The 18,860-nt window shown below is 38.4% G+C and overlaps 1 long non-coding RNA gene across 1 annotated transcript in view; it reads left to right on the forward strand.

Annotated features, from left to right (window-relative positions):
* The window catches only part of LOC137204356 (uncharacterized), a 55,339-nt gene extending 49,517 nt beyond the window's left edge, over nucleotides 1–5,822 (forward strand). Inside the window, exon 2 of the long non-coding RNA XR_010933568.1 lies at nucleotides 1,883–5,822. This is a non-coding gene — a long non-coding RNA (uncharacterized lncRNA). The remainder of the gene's footprint in view (nucleotides 1–1,882) is intronic.
* Nucleotides 5,823–18,860: the final 13,038 nt, after the last annotated feature.

Consider the following 18,860-nt stretch of genomic DNA (forward strand, 5'->3'; position numbering starts at 1 on the left):
TTTGCTAAGCTAAATTAAATGATAGAAATTTGTTAAATATCTAGATCATTTCCAAATAAGGATAAAATACTGAAGCATTAACGACTGAACATAGAAGTTCTCTACTTTTGACTTCTTATTAGAGAGGAACTGGGTATTTGGGCCTATGAGTATACATATTTGATGCCATGCTGAGAAATTTTCTATGAAAGAGCACATATTTCTAAAAATTATAACACGTATTTATAAACTTGGCAAACTTCAGAATGCTAGCAGAAAAGATAGTTTATAACTGTTTACTTCTTTATTTTTGACTGGAAATTAAGGATTTTAGGTTAAAAATTCTAATATAGGTACTTAAAGCTACTAGAATAATAAGACAAACAACTCTGCATGCAGGAAAGGTAGGATGTGTTCTTGCTTATGAAAAGATATGAGCAATAAAGATGCATTTTTGTTAAGGAAAATGACAGTCATTTTGTCTAAACTAGAACTTCTGGTTATTTCAGAATGAGAAGGAAGAAAATTAAGGACAAACTAAATGTATATAAAAAGAAAGAGAGAGAGGAAAAGAGAGAATTTTATCTTGTGTAATCAGGACGGCTAAAAGTGAATATATATTATAGGAATGTTAAAAATAACCTTTAATATCCAGAATGTACTTATGTAAAACTAAAACTTGATTTTCTTTTGTCTGCTAAATGGACGGTTTTCTTGGATTGTTGGTCTGCTCTTAGTAAGAAATTGTAAACAAAGTTTTTCTTTACCCTTTCAGTGGTTTGCCTAGAAAACAAAGGTTCTATGTTTTATGAAAATAATTTTCTGTGTTTGCTGTCTTCATCAGGTCTTTGATTACTTAGGAAAACAGTCCTTTTAATGTTAAAAGAGTTAAGTTTTGTTAATAGGTAGTTAAGTATTAAGTTTTATAATGATCTGTGATCTTATTTAGGCAAGTGTTTTAAAACTTAAAAAAAAAAAAACATTTTTGACAAACTTCCCAAAATTCTAAATGAAGTCTTTTTGACCACCAGCTAATGTTGACCTTTTTCAGAGGTCCTTAAAATATTTCAAAAGATTTGTTCTCTGTACTTATAAAAAGAAAACTATTAAACTAATTAGGCTTATTTTGTGTGTTGAATTACATGGGAAGCATTGTCAAATAAGTGATGCCAAATCTTCTTTGATTATATTTGTGCAGATATGTGTTACTAATACAGATATTCTAGAAATTGTGCAAAATTTCTAGAAATCTAATATGCCCTCGTACAATGTTCTCACTTGTAATTTTAGTTACTATCTTAAAATGTTGGGTGATGTCTTCTACCACACCAGTCAAAAGATGGACAAAAAGAAAATGATCTTCTTATTGTTCTACTCTTACCTTTTGAAACTGCTGTTATCAAAACTGAGGCTTACACTAAAAGGAATGAACTTGAGTATCAGGGAAATGCCTTAGTCGACCTTCATGCAAGGGCAGCAGCAACGGAGTGTATAAGGCTGGTTGGTACATGTGGGTGAAGTCTATTCTGCTTCTGCAAAAATAATTACCCTTCATTGCCAAGTTTTTGCCATTTTGATGTCCTTGTAACATGGCAACACTCTGTTCCTGAATCAGAGAAATTAAGATGGGTAAGCAATGGCTGTACATGAACCAAATAGTCAGGGAATGTATGGAAAATCCAAGATGGCCTCTGGTTCTTCCCCACTCCCCGTCAAATCCCCTTTATCAGATCTTACATTCCTTTACCCACCATAGTGCATTTTACTAATAAACTATTTTTCTTCCCAGATGCCTCAGACCTCCTTCCTCTGGACCCTTCGAACACCTGCAGCTGGACTTCATTCAACTGCTACTTGGTATAAATTACCAATATATTCTTGTGATTGTATGTATGTTTTCCAGACAGGTTGAAGACTTCCCCTGCTGCAAAGCCAGCATCCTCGCAGTGGAAAAGAAACTTAGAAAATATGCTTCCCATTTGGGGTATACTTCCCCAAATCTCCAGTGAACAAGGCACGCACTTCACTGGGAAAATCATACGAGCCTTAACAAAAACCTTGCAAATTTCTTGGAATTACCACTGCTCCTATCACCCTCAATCATCAGGCAAAGCTGAGAGAACTAATGGATAAACTGGATTCAAGGAGAACAAGAATTAATAACATGGGACTGAATAAACTGATGAGGATGATTATAATTGTTACGACTTTGTGTTTAAAATATTTCTGGTTCTTTAATGTTTTTTCCAAATTTAAAGACACCTTTTCTCTTAGGCTATGAACAATTTGGTAAGCTATAATCTTGTGAACAAATATGAAACGTTTACTTTGTCTCCCCACCTGGTTCTTCCAGAATTCAAATATTCTCAGTGAGTATTATTTTCATGTTTTTTGTAACAAGGCACAATTGGAAACAGTGGCTATAGTATCAAGGCTTTGATTGAAATGGTATTGAGGATAAGGTCTGAGAGTACTTATGAAAAGCTTCAACAAAGCCACCTTAAAAAGAACTTATATGGTCATTTACTATTCTTGCCACATTTATATAAATAATTAGGCCAAGTTTAACACAAACAAATTAGTTTTACTGTGATTATCTTTGTTAAAAATTGGGGGTAAGAGTAGAGAGAAATATTATGTTTGCATATGTATATATATTAAGATTCTAGTCCTTTTACTTGTCTTTGAGGTTTTGTTATTTACCTGTACTCTGGACTGGATCCTGAATTCTTCTAGCTTCCTCAAATATCTGTCTATGACTATGCAATCAAACATTTCCAGTTTTCTCCCACGCTTCTGATTTGGAATCACTGAGGACAAAGACTGCCCTTAAATCTCCTTAGAAGAGACTGTATCAGGTCCTCCTGACTATCCAGATGGCAGCCACACTTCAGGGACTTAAACCTTGGATGCACTTCTCACAGTAAGGAAAGGTCACGCCTGAACCTGGTCCTGTACAAATGCTGGAGTCCTCCAAATCAAACTGATGAGGGAGAGAGTATCGAACATGGGTGTAGACTGCTTCCACCCCAGACACTAGATTGAGACTTCCAACTTCAACTAAACATAAAACCCTTTCTTCTTTTTCTTCTTTCTTTATTCTGGCCTTAGCCTGGAGAGATAACACATTTGTCTGTATCTCCCAGGCCATTGCAAAGGGGAATAGTCTTTGGAATTTGGAGTCACTTTATTTCAGGCTAGGGGATTCTCTTCCCACATGTGCTAAAACCCTGCCTGGCCCCTGGCTTGAACTAATGAATCCACTCACAGTACCTCCTTAACAGGAATGAATGGTACCCTGACAGGTCTTCTCTTTGTAGCGGTTGTCATTCTCCTTGGGCCTGTGAATGCCAAGACGGCTGACACACGCCTCTTAAGTTAACTAACTCTGCCCTTAACTCTTCTAGAAAGAACCTACCAGGTCTCCTTTTATGATTCAGGTGTGATTCTTTTGGCAGGACCCTACTTCCCTGGTTAGGAGTAAATGTAACTGAGGCTATGATCAGAAACCTCTCCACAGCTCATGAAGATATTGCAGATTTGTTGCTAAGACATTAGCAACAGTATCTTTCACAACAAATATTTTTGCCCAGCAAAAATGTTTAAACTCTCTGGCCAAGATTCTTCTTGAAAATGACAGAGCCCTTGATTATCTTTCTGCTGAGCAAGGAGGTATCTGTGCAGTGGCCAACACCACCTCACGTATCTGGATTGACACTTCTGGGGAAGTTGAAACTCAGTTACATAAGATCACTGAGAAAACACTTGACTTAAAAAGGTGACTCCAACAGGGTCTTTCTTTGACTGATTTGGGTCTTGAGGATTATGGTTGCAAAGTGTACTCTAAACATTGGGAATTATCCTGCGATAATTGTGATAATAATCTCCCTGACATAGCATCCTCTCAGAAGCTTTAAATGCACATTCACAAATGCTGACCAGCAGGGAAATTATCTTTCTAAGACTGGAACTTCAGAAAAGAAATTACCCAAGTTAAGGATGATGAAGCTGGAACTGAGACTGTCACAGGGATTAAGCAAAAACATCATGACCTATGGATATCACACCAAAGACCAACAAAGCTGAAGGGCGACAGCTGAGAGTGGTGCTAATGCCTTAAATTTGATCACATCTCTAAGTTAAGGTGAGAGTCTGATCAATAGGGGGGATTGTTAAAGAGAAAAACCGCAGGCCTAAAATGATGTCACCTGTGCCGAAGACCATGCTACCAGATCTAGATTTAATACCGAACCTAATTGTGGTTTCGACCTTACCCCGGAATATCACCTTAATCAACCAGTTTGGTATTTTCTGGTCAACACTGATGAGGTCATCTTCATGATAAAGACCCCTGATTTTCCATTCCTGCCATTTTCCATTTCTCCACAAAGAAGAGGCCTTGGCCCCAAATAACCATGTCTCATCTTTTACTAATGTCCCCTCCGCCTCACCGTCCTTCCTATAAAAACTTCCATTCCGTACAGCTCCTTGAAGTATGCTTCTAGTTCATGGGATGCTGCTCAATTCATGAATCATTGAATAAAGCCAATAATGTCTTCAGATTTACCTAACTGAATTTTGTGTTTTGAACATTAATGAAATACCACTATACCACACGCCTTTAGAATTCAGATCACAAAGAATGGTAAAACTGAGTGTTGGCAACAATAATGTGCAACAATTCACATACATTGCTGGTGGGAATGCAAAATATTAGAGTTTGGAAAAGAGTTTGGTAGTTTCTTATAAAGATAAATGTAGTCTTTCCACACCACCAGCAATTCCCCACTTCTAGATACTTACACAAGAGACATAAGAATATATATTCATACACAAATGTGTATATGAATGTTTTATAGTGGCTTTATTCATTTACCAAAAATTGGAAACAACACAAATGTCCCTTTACTGATGAAAGGATAATCACCCAGGCAGAGAAACATTACTCAAAAATAAAAAGGAGCAAACTATTGATACACACAACACAGCTGGATATCAAATATATTATGTTATGCACAGTCAGACTCAAAACATTTTATACTGTACGAATCTATGTATATGACATAACTGAAAGAGGCAAAACTATAGAGAAAGATGTGTCAGACAACAGAGTAGTGGTTGTTTGGGACTTGGGGTGGAGGAGGTATTGACTCCAAAGGAGCACAATGGAGCATTTTAGGTGATGGAAAGCTCTATACAGCTGACCCTTCATATTCTCAGGTTCTGTATCCAGGAATTCAACCATCCACAGATCATGTACTATATTGGTTAAATCCATGGATAAAAGAGGGCATATTATGAGACTTGAGCATCCACAGGTTTTGGTACCCGAGGAGAGTCCTGGAACCGATCATCCACAGATGATGGCAATGAATGTATCTTGATGGTCGTGGTGGTTACATGGTTATGTATGTTTTCCAAAGTTCATAGAACTATACACTGAGGGACTTCGTGGTGGCGCAGCAGTTGAAAATCCACCTGCCAATGCAGGGGACATGGGTTTGAGCCCTGGTCCGAGAAGATTCCACATGCCGTGGAGCAACTAAGCCTGTGCGCCACAACTATTGAGCCCACGTGCCACAACTACTGAAGCCCACACACCTAGAGCCCGAGCTCTGCAACAAGAGAAGCCACTGCAATGAGGAGCCCGTGCACCTCAACAAAGAGTGGCCCTCGCTCGCTGCAACTGGAGAAAGTCCACGTGCAACAAAAAAGACCCAACGATGAAGACCCAACACAGCCAAAACTAAATAAATTCATATTAAAAAAAGAACTATATACTGAAAAAGATAAAATGTTACTGTTTGCAAAATTTGCCTCAATAAACCTGACTTTAAAAAGGAGTAAGTCTCCTGTGTTTTCTTAGAGAAAATAAAAGACAAGCCCAGAGTTCAGGGAGTAGACATAGCATTTCTGGCCTAAGGGGTACAAGCAAGCTCTCCTGTGGCCTTTGCCATGGCCCTTGAAGGGAATGTGAGATTTGGACAGTTGTCATTGGAAGAGGAGGGTTGGAAAACTAGGGGCCAGGGCATCAGCGTAATCAAAGGAACCTCCTCAAAAAATTGCAGCTATGCTCACAGAATAATTACTATTTGAAATTAACGGTACATGAAGTGAGATAGGAAGATCTATGTTAAAATCCTGGTTCTCCATGGAACTCGTTATATAGTCTTCAGAAACTCTAATTTTCTCATATAAAATGGCCACAATAACAGTATCTGTTATGAACTGAATTATCTCCCTCTAAAACCCATAGGTTGAAGCCTTGACCTCCACTGGGACTGTATTTAGAGACAGGGCGTGTAAAGCAGTAACTAAAGTTAAATGAAGTCACACGGGTAGGCTCTAATTTGACAGGATTGATATTCTTAGAAAAGGAAGAACCCAAGCAATGCATGCGCACAGAAAAAGAAAAAAAAAGGTGACAACGCGTTGAGAAGGGAGTCATCTACAGGTCAGAGACAGAGGCCTCAGGAGAAAGCAACTCTGCCAACACCTTGATCTTGGACCCCCAGCCTCCAGAACTGTGATCAATAAATTTCTGTTGATTCAGCCACCCATTCTGTGGGTATTTTATCATGGTAACCCTAGCAGACTAATACGTTATCTTTGCAATGGTATTCTGAGTATTCTGGTTCTATCTGTAAGGCCTGAAACCCAGTAAGTGCTATAATTTATTACCCAGTATTAGTAGGATCAGTATTATTGGGTTAGCTATTGATACCGAAGTTTAGGAATATAGGCTTGATCAGGTTATCGAAGACCTTGAATATCACCTTTGAATTTATATTATATTTAGGGGTAAATACAGAATCATTGAAGACCCATGAGCCAGGAAAATGATGTAATCAGAATTGTACTTCAGAAAAATTAGTAATATCTAGGAGTTATATTATAAAAAGTCTTGCACCTGGGAAACCAGTTTGATAGCGTAAGTGAGAAATGACAGAGAATGAGTGGGGATGAAAGGGAGGCTATGGTTCAGGTAGTGTTGCTTGGCTTGACACCTCAATGTTGACTGTAAAGGAAATGGAGTGCTGAGTTATCAAGACTGGTTTACAGGGATTGGAATGAGAATGACAGCCTATAAAGAAGTCAGTCACATGAGGAGTAGGCTAGGGTGATGTAAAAGCATATGTTCTAATTTATGGACTTAGTAAATTGCAGCTTCTTGCTGATATTGATTAACTGATTGATTATGAGTAAAACGGAAATGATAATACATTGCCTCCTTATGCCAAAGAGTTGTTTTGATAGCTAAATGAGATTACCTAAGAAACTTCTTTTCGTAAAGAATTATACAAACACTGTTAAAATTTCAAATATTAAAATATTAAAGCAGGATCCTTATTATTTTAAAAGGCATGGAAATCCTAAAGGGAGCAATGGTTTCGTGATGTTGTGCACCTCTTCTAATAGTTGTAAGATAAATATGACAAATATGATTAATTCTGTGCCGGGGGCCCCAAATAGAAAGGAAATCTCAGGCTTCATGACCTGACAATGTCAGGAGCTTTGAGGATGAACAAGCTGCATCTGACACTTAACTGTGCAGAGTTGAAGTAAAGAACTCAGAACAGAGCTGGTGGAACCAATAGCAAATACATGAGGGTGGTAACCATGGCGGGGAGCAGAGCAGGGATCTGCGCAGAGGAGCCTGGCCACGCGGAGGGAACCTCTATGCTCCCCCTGCTCTAAAGATCAGGTCTGCAGGAGGTGGGAGGGAGATGCTCCTTGGCAGAGAGAGACGGCAGTAACCTGGCCCTGGGTGCCCGGAGAGGCAGGCTGCTTCTACTGAGTGCTGAGTCCTCGGCCCTCCCCACAAGAAGCAGCAGCTGCTCTACTCACTCCCAGAAAGCCCCTTCTGCCATCACCGTGTGATCAGAAGCACTAATGAAATGGCAATTTTCATCACCGTTCTGGAGGAAGAGATGTTTGAAAGGGCCTTAGTGTCCAGCGGTCTCTTCTATCTCTGACACTTTGTGTGATAGGGCTCTGACGCTTTGTGTCTATTTCTGTGCTCTTTTGTCACAAGTGCCTTCCTAGTGTGACTAGAAGGGCTAAAGGGCCTCAGACCTGGGGGCCTGGAGCTGCACGCAGGCTGCGAGGGGACAGCCTTGCCTCCTGCGCTCATGTGGTGGGCGATCCAGCATCCGCCATGCAAGACTGTGAGGATGGACGCAGGGCTACCACGGGCAGTGGAACACTAGGTGCTTTCCAACCCCAAACATCCACCAGGCTACTTACAGGAAGTTTTCACAAAGTACAAAATATACCAGTTATCATCTCTCTCCCACTATGGAAGGTGCTATCAGAGTGACGTCAAGATCCAGGCTCCCAGAAGAAAATGAAGGGACCTAATGGTGTAAAAAGTAGAAAATTAATTAGACCCTTAATGATAGAGAATCAACTTCTATTTGCGATATGCCCTGAGGCATTGGAATTAGAATACATGTATTCTCTAAAACATTTGCGTTTTCCAGATTGGTTTGGAAGGAACTCAGCCTCCTCTGGTATGCTCTTAGCCTTCTTTCTTACCTTAGCATAGAAAAAAGAAAAAAAAAAATTGAGGAAAATACTTCATAATTACTCATTTTTATCATATTGCTTTATTATCTCACTAGTACTGTGGACTTGATTTGACTAGTTCATTTTGCCTTCCTTTGCATGAGACAGGTTAGAAGAGGGCATCAGAAGAATGGTAAAGATTTATTAAAATCTTATTAAAGATTTTTAATATAACATTATGCAAATAAATGAAAATAAAATCTACTGATGACTTCCCCTGCTTAAACTTCACTAATCTCTGCTGCTTCCTCTGCTGCTTTCTACTTACCTGACTCCCCTTGACTTCCCTGGGCAGGAATGGACAGGCATGCTTTATCCCACCCACTGCCACTCTGGGATTTAATTTATAAACATCATTCAACAATCTCTATGCTTGTGAAATTCTTTCTTGCTTCAATCACCAAATTTCGACCAGAGCACTTATTCACCTTCATCCATACCTTATCTCTCCGTCCACTCTATGCCCTCTCTCGTATTTGATGCTATTGAAAGCCTCAACACTCACGTATAACTGCAGGTGCTTGACAAGCTACTTAAGTGCTGGAGGCTCACTTTGCTCATCCCTAAAATGGGAAATGAGTATCATGCTTCTTACTTTCCAATATGACTATGACATAATGAATATCATTACTATCATCATGACTATTACTATTATTATTTTTCCGTTATCATCAACACTATCATCGTTTTCCTCCCTGGTCAATTTACATTTGTAATTCTAATCTTTCAAATATTATGGTCTAAAATGTTCTTTGTCTCCTTACTTTAATCATAAATTTGCTTCAACTAATCATTTATCTTAAAATGGGGATAATAAAAACAGTTATGTACATCTTACCAAGCTGTTTAGAAACTAAGAGGAGATAAATCATTTAAATTTGCCTGGTGTATTCTTAGATAACAGAGATTACCACAATTATTATTACTATAACTAAGTGTTATAAATACCTCTGTTTATCCAGGCCACTGCAGTCCTTTTTTTTTTAATTGACGCATAATTGGCATATTAGCTTCAGGTGTACACATAATGATGATTCTTGCATGCTTTGCAAAATGGTCACCACAGTAAGTCATTACTATTCATCACACTACAAAGTACAAAGCTTTTATTTTTGCCTATGATGAGAGCCTTAAAGATCTGCTCTTTTAGCAACTTTCAAGCATGCAGTACAATATTTTTGACTGTAGTCATCACGCTGTACATTACATCCCCACGACATTCATTTAATAACTAGAAGTTTGTACTTTTGATCCCCTTCACCCATTTTGCCCAGCTCCTAGTTCCCCTTCCTTTATGCTAAGTGAAATAATCCAGACAAAGAAAAATAGTGTATGAATTCACTTACATATGGAATCTAAAAAACAAATCTAATGAACAAACAAAAAGCAAAACAAAATTCACGGCAGTCTTAATAGAAACCATTACGATTTCATATTCCTAAAGGCTCATTTCATGGAGCTCCAAACATTCATTCTTATCAGCATGCGTTACTATAAAAAAGAGAAAAACATGGATTTTATGGACAACTAGCAGTCTCTACCCCATAACAAATCTAGGTCAGTGAGAGCAGCAAAGATCCTCAGCCAGCATCCTTTCCACTTGACCACTGTCCAGGTGAAAAAGGTGCTTAACTGCTTAACATGAAACTATAAACCTACAACAGTCAAAATGCATCCTCTGTTAGCATGTCTTTCTTCCTTATGCCATATAAGAGATTAAAATACATGAAGTCATTTAGAAAGGCAGATGTGGGTAATATTTTTGGATAAGATAGTCTCACATTTTTTGAAAAAATGTTTCTTAATTTTTAACTGAAAATATTGATATAACAAAAAACCATTTAAAATAACAGATTTGTGGAAGAAAATATGTGCAGCCTAACAATATAAATACACGCAGCTTATGAATAATTAAAATGTGCTTTTCCTTCTTGACTTTCAGAAATTTGAATGTTCTGTTCTCTAAAATAGTAATGCCATTATCACCATTAACATTCAAACGATTATAAAAAGGTGCCTTTGGATTTCATTTACAATTCAAATAACTTTCTATCTTCACTGTTTAGGAAAAAAAGTACTGTCAGGAATTACTCAACATTTCCAAATTTGATTGCTTTTGTATTGTGAACTGCCTCTATTCAGGGCATGGCTGCTTTTTGGAGTTAATAGCTGTGTATTACATATGCACAGTACTCCTTTTGGGAAAACATATGTGGACATTCCCTGCACTGTATAAGTAATATATAATGAATTTTGTATTTTCATCCAGTCAAAGGAAAAGAATGGATCTGTATCTCCCTTTTCACTCTTTATTTAATTAAAGTTTGTCTCTGTTGCCTATTTACTCTGTAATCTGAATGTCAACTCTGCCCCTAGAGGTAAAGATGAAAATCATATATGCCCATACTCTACACCTGGGAGCAAACCAATGGTATTCCTATAACTGTTTACATTTCCAGGTGCTTGACCTCTCCTGGTCACCTCTGGCTCTTGGCTCTAGTTTCCAGAGTGCAGTTTGTGGATTTCCTCAAGTGCTTTGGGCATTGGCCCTGCTCTTATGTTAAAACAGATAGAATTCATCACTTTCCTTCATTCCCATATAAATAAACACAAATAAACAAACAAAACTTTCCTGTGTATGTGAAGAGAGCAGATTTATCTAAAAATTTTTTGGGGGGAGAGGGATCAGAGATCTTATACCACAGTCTACAAACAAATGAATAAATAAAAACTTCAATTAACTAGGGTTGGGAGACCAGAAGGAGGAACTCTCACTCCCTGTGATGGTTGATGGCAGAGCCCAACAGGAAGAGAAAGAGGCATCTTCTTCCCACAAGGACTCAGCCACTGAAAAGCCATGGACACTTTGTTTACTGTAGCTCCCCACTCCCACTTCCTTTTCCCTCTGTAAAAGTGTTCTCCTTCCTCTGCTGTGCTGGGGCTTGCATGTGGCTCACACCATGGTTGCAGACCCTGAACATCAGTTCTCTGCTGGTCCCAAATAAACCCATCTTTGCTGGAGAAATATCTGGTCAACAACTTAATATCGCATATAACATTTTTGGTTTTAGCTTATTTATTGTTTTTTGGTTTTTTTTTTTTTTTTTTGCTTTTTTGTGCTAACGCTTTGCAGCCCTCTGTCAAGGGTTTTGAGTCCTCACCTCCTCCCCTTTGGCCTCTCCCTCTCCTCTTTTTCTGGACCCACCATCAAGTCCTCGTTTATTATTAAGGTGCAACACTTTCATTTCCTTTTTAAATTTTCAACCTTCCCTCTCCTTAAACTTGCAAATTGAGTTCCCTAAAAATTGAGTCCATTAATTATACCTAAACAACCAATGGTTCCTCCTCTACCCAAACAAGAGCTAAAGGGAAAATAACTGTAAATCCTTGATTAAGCTTCTACAAGACGAAGTAGCCTCTCTCGTCTCCCTAGTGGGCAGGGGGTGTGAACATGGTGGCAGGCATTCTCACTACCACAAAGCTGGTGGGATAATTGTGGAATGAAGACCTCACTTGCTGTGACAGACTTTTTAAAAAAAGGATGTGAAAAGATCTTTCCCTTAAAAGATATCGATGGATCACAGGTGATTGGTCAGGTACTCTTCCAGGACAGGTACGTATCTGGAGGGAAAGTTTTCAGAAAGGGAGGACGGCAAATAGAAGTCAAGAGACAGGAGTGTCCCTGGTAAGCTGAGGCCCATAGACGTGTGGATGGAGCTGCATGAGGGCAGGAGAACAAAATAAGAATTAAGTCAGAATACTAATCATCTTGGGCTTTCGTGACAATATTAAACTAGGGGACTTAAACAACAGAAATTCATTTTCTGCCAGTCCTGGAGGCTAGAAATCCAACTGGATACCTTCAGGGTTGGTTTCTGAGGAGAGCTTTCTTACTGGTACTGATGGCCATGTTTTCTCTGTGTCCTCATAGGACCTCTCCTCTGCAGCGAGAAAGTGAAAGCCCTGGTGTATCTTCCTCTTTTTATAAGGACAACACTCATATAGGATTAAGACCCCACCCTTGGGACCTCACTTATTTATTACCTTCTTTTAGGCCGTATCTCCAAGTATGGTCACATGAGGTATTAGGGCTTCGACAGATGAACTTTGAGGGAGCACAATTCAGTCCATATCAAGCAGACGTATACTAGGACCAAATAATGCATGTCCCATGACTTTTAATCCTAGGGAGATAGGAAGTCATTGAAGGGTTCTGAGCAGAGGATAAACACAAACTGATAACAGCATTATGGACCACTCTGGTTTTTCTGTGTGAAAAATAAACTATGTGTAAAGTGAAGGAAGCTGAGTTTCCACAGGCAACTATTGTAAGAGTTCAGGAGGAAGATGACTGACTCAGTGTGGTGACAGTAATATGATTCAAAGAAGAAGCTGAGAAGATTTGCTGATGGGTTGGATGTGGGATATGAGGCAAGAAAGGCAAGAGAGGAGTCAAGGAAGACTCTGAGTTTGGGATCTGGGCGCCTCAAATAAGGAATTTCTATATACTGATATGGGGAGTTATTTTAAGAGGATCAGGTCTGAAGGCAGAAGAACTTCTGGAGTTTGATTTTGAACATGCAAAGTAGTGTCATCTTCTCTAGATCTAAGTGGAAATGAAATATTCATAATTGGATATGCAGGCCTGGAGCTCTGGGGAGATACTGACAATAAAAGTATAAATTTTAGGTTTGTCAGTTTACAGATAATATTGAAACCATGGGATAAGATGAGATCCTCAAGAGCTGAGGGTAAAGCGATGAATTAAGAGGTCCATCCTTCAAGATCTGGTACATTTTGGCCACAAGGAGGACAGGGCTCTTCTCAGAAAGACCTGTTTCAGTGGAGCAGTGGGGAGAAAGTCTGATTGGAGAGAATGACAAAAAAGATAATGGTGACTTACAGCAGGAGTACTGCTCTAAGGGAAACAGATAAATGAGGCAGTAGGTGGGAAAGAACCTGAGATGAAGCAAGGGATTGTTTCTGTTTGTTTCTATAAGATGAGCAGTGACCATTGACAGTGAAGGACAGAGAGGCAGTGATTACCATGGTGAGGACTCCCTAACAAAGCAGAGGAATCACAGGAGGAAGGTTTGCTGTGGCTTCAGTTCATCCCAGTAACAGGAGTCAGAACCATGGACATGGGCAGGAAGCTGATTGGTTGGAGTTAAGGTGATATGAGATCATGGAAATTCTCTCCTAATCTCTCAGTGAAAAAGGAAAAGGTCACAAACTGAGAAGAGAATGAGGTTGTGTTGAAGGACTGAGGAGAAGGGAAAGGTATGAGGTAGTCAACTAGAAAAGTGGGAGAGTGACTGGAAAATTAGTAGACTTGACTGAGCTAAAAATGTTAGCTTCTCAAGGAATTCAAGAATCAAGTAATCCACATGCTACATAAACATTTCAAGGGGAAATAATTTAAATTTCTTGTATGATGTTAGTTTAAACCTGATGCAAAAGCCACCAAATATTTGTTAGTTTACTTTTTTTTTTTTTGCAAACTAAGCATATTGAGATAATAAAAGTAAAATCTTTAAGATAGAAGCAAACTGAATCCTGTATTATAAAGAGAAATATCCACTGTGGTCAGGCAGGCTTTATCTTATGAACACTATAATGTTAAAATGCTAGAAAATCTACTTCCATAAGTCAAAAATCAATGACTGTTTGTCAAAAGATAGATGTCAAAAGTCAGAAAAAAAATTGACATACTGTTAAAACTCTTATTTCCTAAATATACTAGGATTTTGGGGCTATCTTTTTATTATTGAATTTTAACTCAATTACCTAGTGATAAGAGAATGGATTCTGCATGTCATTAATATATTCATAGTAGAGTCCTTTGAGCCTACCAGTTGGCAAATTCCCTATCTATTTTTGAAAAAAAATGTAAACTCTCTAATCATTGGGTAAAGGATGGAAAATATCAATTACAAAATGCTTGCTTATCATCTTATTTCACTCTTTTAAAATTTTTATTTTTTGCCAGCTTGATGGATCACTTTAACGTTAATATGATATATTCTTTAATTATGATCCAAATTTGTCAATTTTACTTAAAATTTTAATATCTACTTTGGCTTTTTTGCTAGTCTGAAACAAGTGTAAAAGTTTTATATCTTCCTAATGAATTGCTCCTTTTATTAAGGGATGATTGTACTTAACATCGTTTTTGGCTTAAAACTATTTGGATTTTAATACTACTGCACTAGCTTTCTTTTGGTTACTACTTTTCTAGATTTTTTTCATTTACATACTTCCAAATTTTTTAATCATTTGGTCTTTTAAAAAAATAACCAAATTATGCTTAAATATATTTCTTACTAAAAATATAATAATAGGGTATTTGAGGTTTTGAATTTATTACATAATACCATTTTTTCCCAAAGTGTTTATACCAAATTCTATCCCCAGTATCAGTTTATAAATGTGCCTCTTGGTTTGAGACCTCATCAGCATTTTAGATTTCCAATTTTTAAGTTTTTATCTACTATGTAGATAGAAAATATTATGTCTCCATACTGAAATTGAATTTTTTTTTTAACCAATGAAGTTGGCCTTGTTTTCACATGTATATTTGCCAATGTTATATATTTCTTTGTGACATGCTTCTTCATTTTTTTGGCCCAGTTTTCTATGGTTACTTTGTTATTATCTATTTCTTAAATTAATAATATGTCTTTATGTATTCTGGATACAAATCAATCGTTATTAATTTTATCTGTGGCAAATACATTCTCCCTGTTTTTGAACGTTTCTTCACTTTTTAAAGTTCTCTTTTGATAAAGAAAAGTTCTAAATTTCAAGGCAATCAAGTTATTAATCTTCTCTGTTTTGGTTTCTGCTTGTTCTGTATTATTTAGCAAATTTCCCCTCACCCATAAGTAAAAGAGATATTCATTATTATTTTTAACAGGACTGTTTGCTTTCTATATTTAAATTTTAATTTACCTAGAAATATTTGTGCCTGATATAGTAAGGATCTAATTTAACTTTTCTCCCAATACAGATAACCAATGATTCAAGCACCTCTTATTAAATAGTTTCTCCTTTCTTCACTGACACCTGATGTGTAAATGTGATCTTTGTCGAAGATCATATATGTATATATGCAAACAGAGATATGCTATCCTATATGATATTTCACACATATGTAACATTTGTACAGTATCTTCTGCATTTTTATGTTTGTGCTGGCAGAGGTTGGAGGTGAGACATTAGTTAACATTAGCTTAAATTGAACATGTTTCTGAAACTCTCAATAAAGTACATAATAACCTGGAGAGAGAAGCACATTTTCAAAATTTGATGAATATTCTTCTGAAATCAACTGCCCTCATTATTTATAATAGTAACTTTACCATTAAAGTAAAAAACAAGATAGGGAATTCCCTGGTGGTCCAGTGGTTAGGACTCCACTCTCTCACTGCCAAGGGCCTGGGTTCAGTCCCTGATTGGGAAGCTAAGACCCCCCAATCCATACAGCGCGGCCAAAAAAAAAAAAAGATAAATGTGCCTACTCACTACTATTATTGGTTTTGCTGCATTTCTTTAACTCTTCAAAGGTAATTATAGTTGACTTAGTGTGTTTTAAAGAAGTCCCCAAACTTGAAGGACGGAGATTCCGGGTTGCTAGGTGCTCTACTATTTGTTCTGCAATTTGCCAAACTCCTAGTTTAGGTACTTTTTGTAGCTTTTGGAGGAATTATAAATTTAAGTAGTTACAGTAAAAATTTGTGGGGTCAGGAGAGAGGAGCTGTAGTTTGTGCTGCTCTCAGGCTATCAAGGGTAATTAATTCCATGGCTAGAAATGCCTGTGGGCACTCACCCGGGCCCCCTGAGATTTCCACAGACGTCTCCAAACTAGTGTTACCACGGGGCAACCCTCGTGGTTCTTATTATGACTGCAAGCCATCTTTCAGCAATCACCATCAGAACACTTTGAAAAAGTAGTTTTATTACTTATAGGACCTGGAAATTACACAGCACACCAGGGGCCACACAAAGAGGTTGGAGAGAGAGAGAGAGAGAGAGAGAGAGAGAGAGGAAACACAGACCTGGGGTTCTGCTTTCATTGGGGTCAAGGGTGAGGGTATAGGGTTTCATGGGCTCACTCTTTATTGGTGACTTTAAAACAAAAAAGTGAGACTTTGAAGCCCAAGACAGAAAAAACAAGTGGCCCAAATAGTCAGTTATCAAAATCAACCTAGATCTCTAAAACAAAGAATTCTCAGTAGTATGGTGGTGTGGCCGGTAAGGTATTTATTTGAGATTGTTTTCTTCGAAGAGAATGCCTCTTTGAAGTGGATCCCTCATCAATCAAAGCTTAAGTCAGGCACTTGCATTACAGAAAGAAAAGCCAATTGTCAGGGCTCTCACTACAAGCTTGTTTGCTCTTATTTTTAAAGAATAGATGGTGGTTTAAATGTCTGAACCAAAGGACTAGATTTGGGACCAGTATTCCCAGAGCTCACAGCCAGTGGAGACATTTCCTCCTGTGTGTAATTCTGGGTCTATTTGTAAAGAGCAGGAATTCTCTGGGCCCAGTAATTTAGGGCATGCAGACAGTTCAGTAGGTTTCCTCCTCAGGAGGCTCTGTATGGCATGAACATGGCCAGGGATTGGGAGCCCTGGGCTTCCTTTCCGCCTCTGCTTCCATCCCTTCCACCCGTGACTGGTCCCTAGGGCATGCTGTCCAGCAATTCTAGATCTTGCTCTGTGTTCTTCCCATGGGTCCACGTTTCCACCTGGTATCCTGTCCCTTCAGCAGAAGGGCAGGCCCCATCATTTGTTTGTGTGCATATCTGCTAGCAAAGAAACCACTCAGCTTTCATTTATCTGAAACCGTCTTCTCACCCTCATTTTGAAGGGTATATTTGGACATAGAATTCTGGGAAGGTAGTTTTTGTCGTTGTTTCTAACACTTTAAAATGATATCACTGTTTTTCTAGATGCAGGGCTTCTTTTCTCTCTTGCTAGTTTTAAATTTCCACTTTGTTTTGGTTTTCAGCAGTTGGAGTAGGAAGGACCCAGGTGGTTTTCTCTTTCTCTCCCTGCTTGGGGTTCTGAAGTTTTGGAACTCTAGGAGAATTTTTTTTTTATCAGTTTTTGGAAATGTTCATCCTTTATACATTTAAATACTTTTTCTGCTCCACTCTCACCATCTTCTTCTGGACCTTGAATGGCATCTACACTAGAATGTTTGAGATTGCCCCACAAGCCTCTGAGGCTCTCTTCATTTTTTCTTGATCCTTTTTCTCTCATTTCTTTAGCTGAAAAAATGTCTATAGGTCAGTCTTCAAAGTACATGACTAATTCTTCAGCCATCTCCAGTCTAGTATTAAGCCCATTCAGTGATTTTTCACTATACTTATAGACCTCTTAATTTTTAAATTTGGCATTTGATTCTTTGAAAATTTTTCATGGATCTGATGACATTTCTCATGTCCTCCTTAAGACTATATCTTTCTTTAATTCTCTGAGTATATTTATAGTAGTTGCTTTATAATCTTTGCCTAACTCGTCTCATGGTTGCTTTTGATTCTGTCCTCTGCTTTCATTCTTCACTTGGAATATATCTGTATTATAAACAAACACACATATATGATATCTAGTAGTATCTTGCTGTTTGTCGGACATTGTGGATGATATTTTAAAGACCCTGGAGTTTGTTATCTTCCTCTGAAGAGTGCTGCTTTTTTGCCTTAGTGGGTAGTTCAGTTACTAACTGCTCTCCTTGAACTTGTGTGGGATTCCTTTTATACCTTGTGAGGGAGCGTCCATGGAAGACCCAGAGTACTGCTAACCCATTTAGTGTGGGAAGATTTCACCCCCTACTTCTCTCTTCCCTCTAGATCTTTACATTTATGAGGTGGGTCCAGAATAGGTCTTACTTCAGGTGAGGTTCTTGATCCTAAGACATGGCCTGAGTGGTGTTTCAGCTGGCATTTCACTCTGGTACTATTGAGGGGTTAGTGACTTCTGTCCACTGTGATGAGACCTGAAGGCCAACATTCTTTTATTTATTTATTTATTTATTTATGGTTGCACTGGATCTCTGTTGCTGCGTGCAGGCTTTCTCTAGCTGCGGTGAGCGGGGGCTACTCTTCGTTGCAGTGCACGGGCTTCTCATTGCGGTGGCTTCTCTTGTTGTGGAGCACGGGAGGCTCTAGGCGCACGGGCTTTAGTAGTTGTGGCACGTGGCATGTGGGCTCAGTAGTTGTGGTGCACGGACTCAATTGCTCCGTGGCATGTGGGATCTTCCCGGACCAGGGCTCGAACCCGTGTCCCCTGCATTGGCAGGTGGATTCTTA

Source organism: Pseudorca crassidens, chromosome 13 (genome assembly GCF_039906515.1).
Source record: "Pseudorca crassidens isolate mPseCra1 chromosome 13, mPseCra1.hap1, whole genome shotgun sequence".
Lineage (NCBI taxonomy): Eukaryota > Metazoa > Chordata > Mammalia > Artiodactyla > Delphinidae > Pseudorca > Pseudorca crassidens.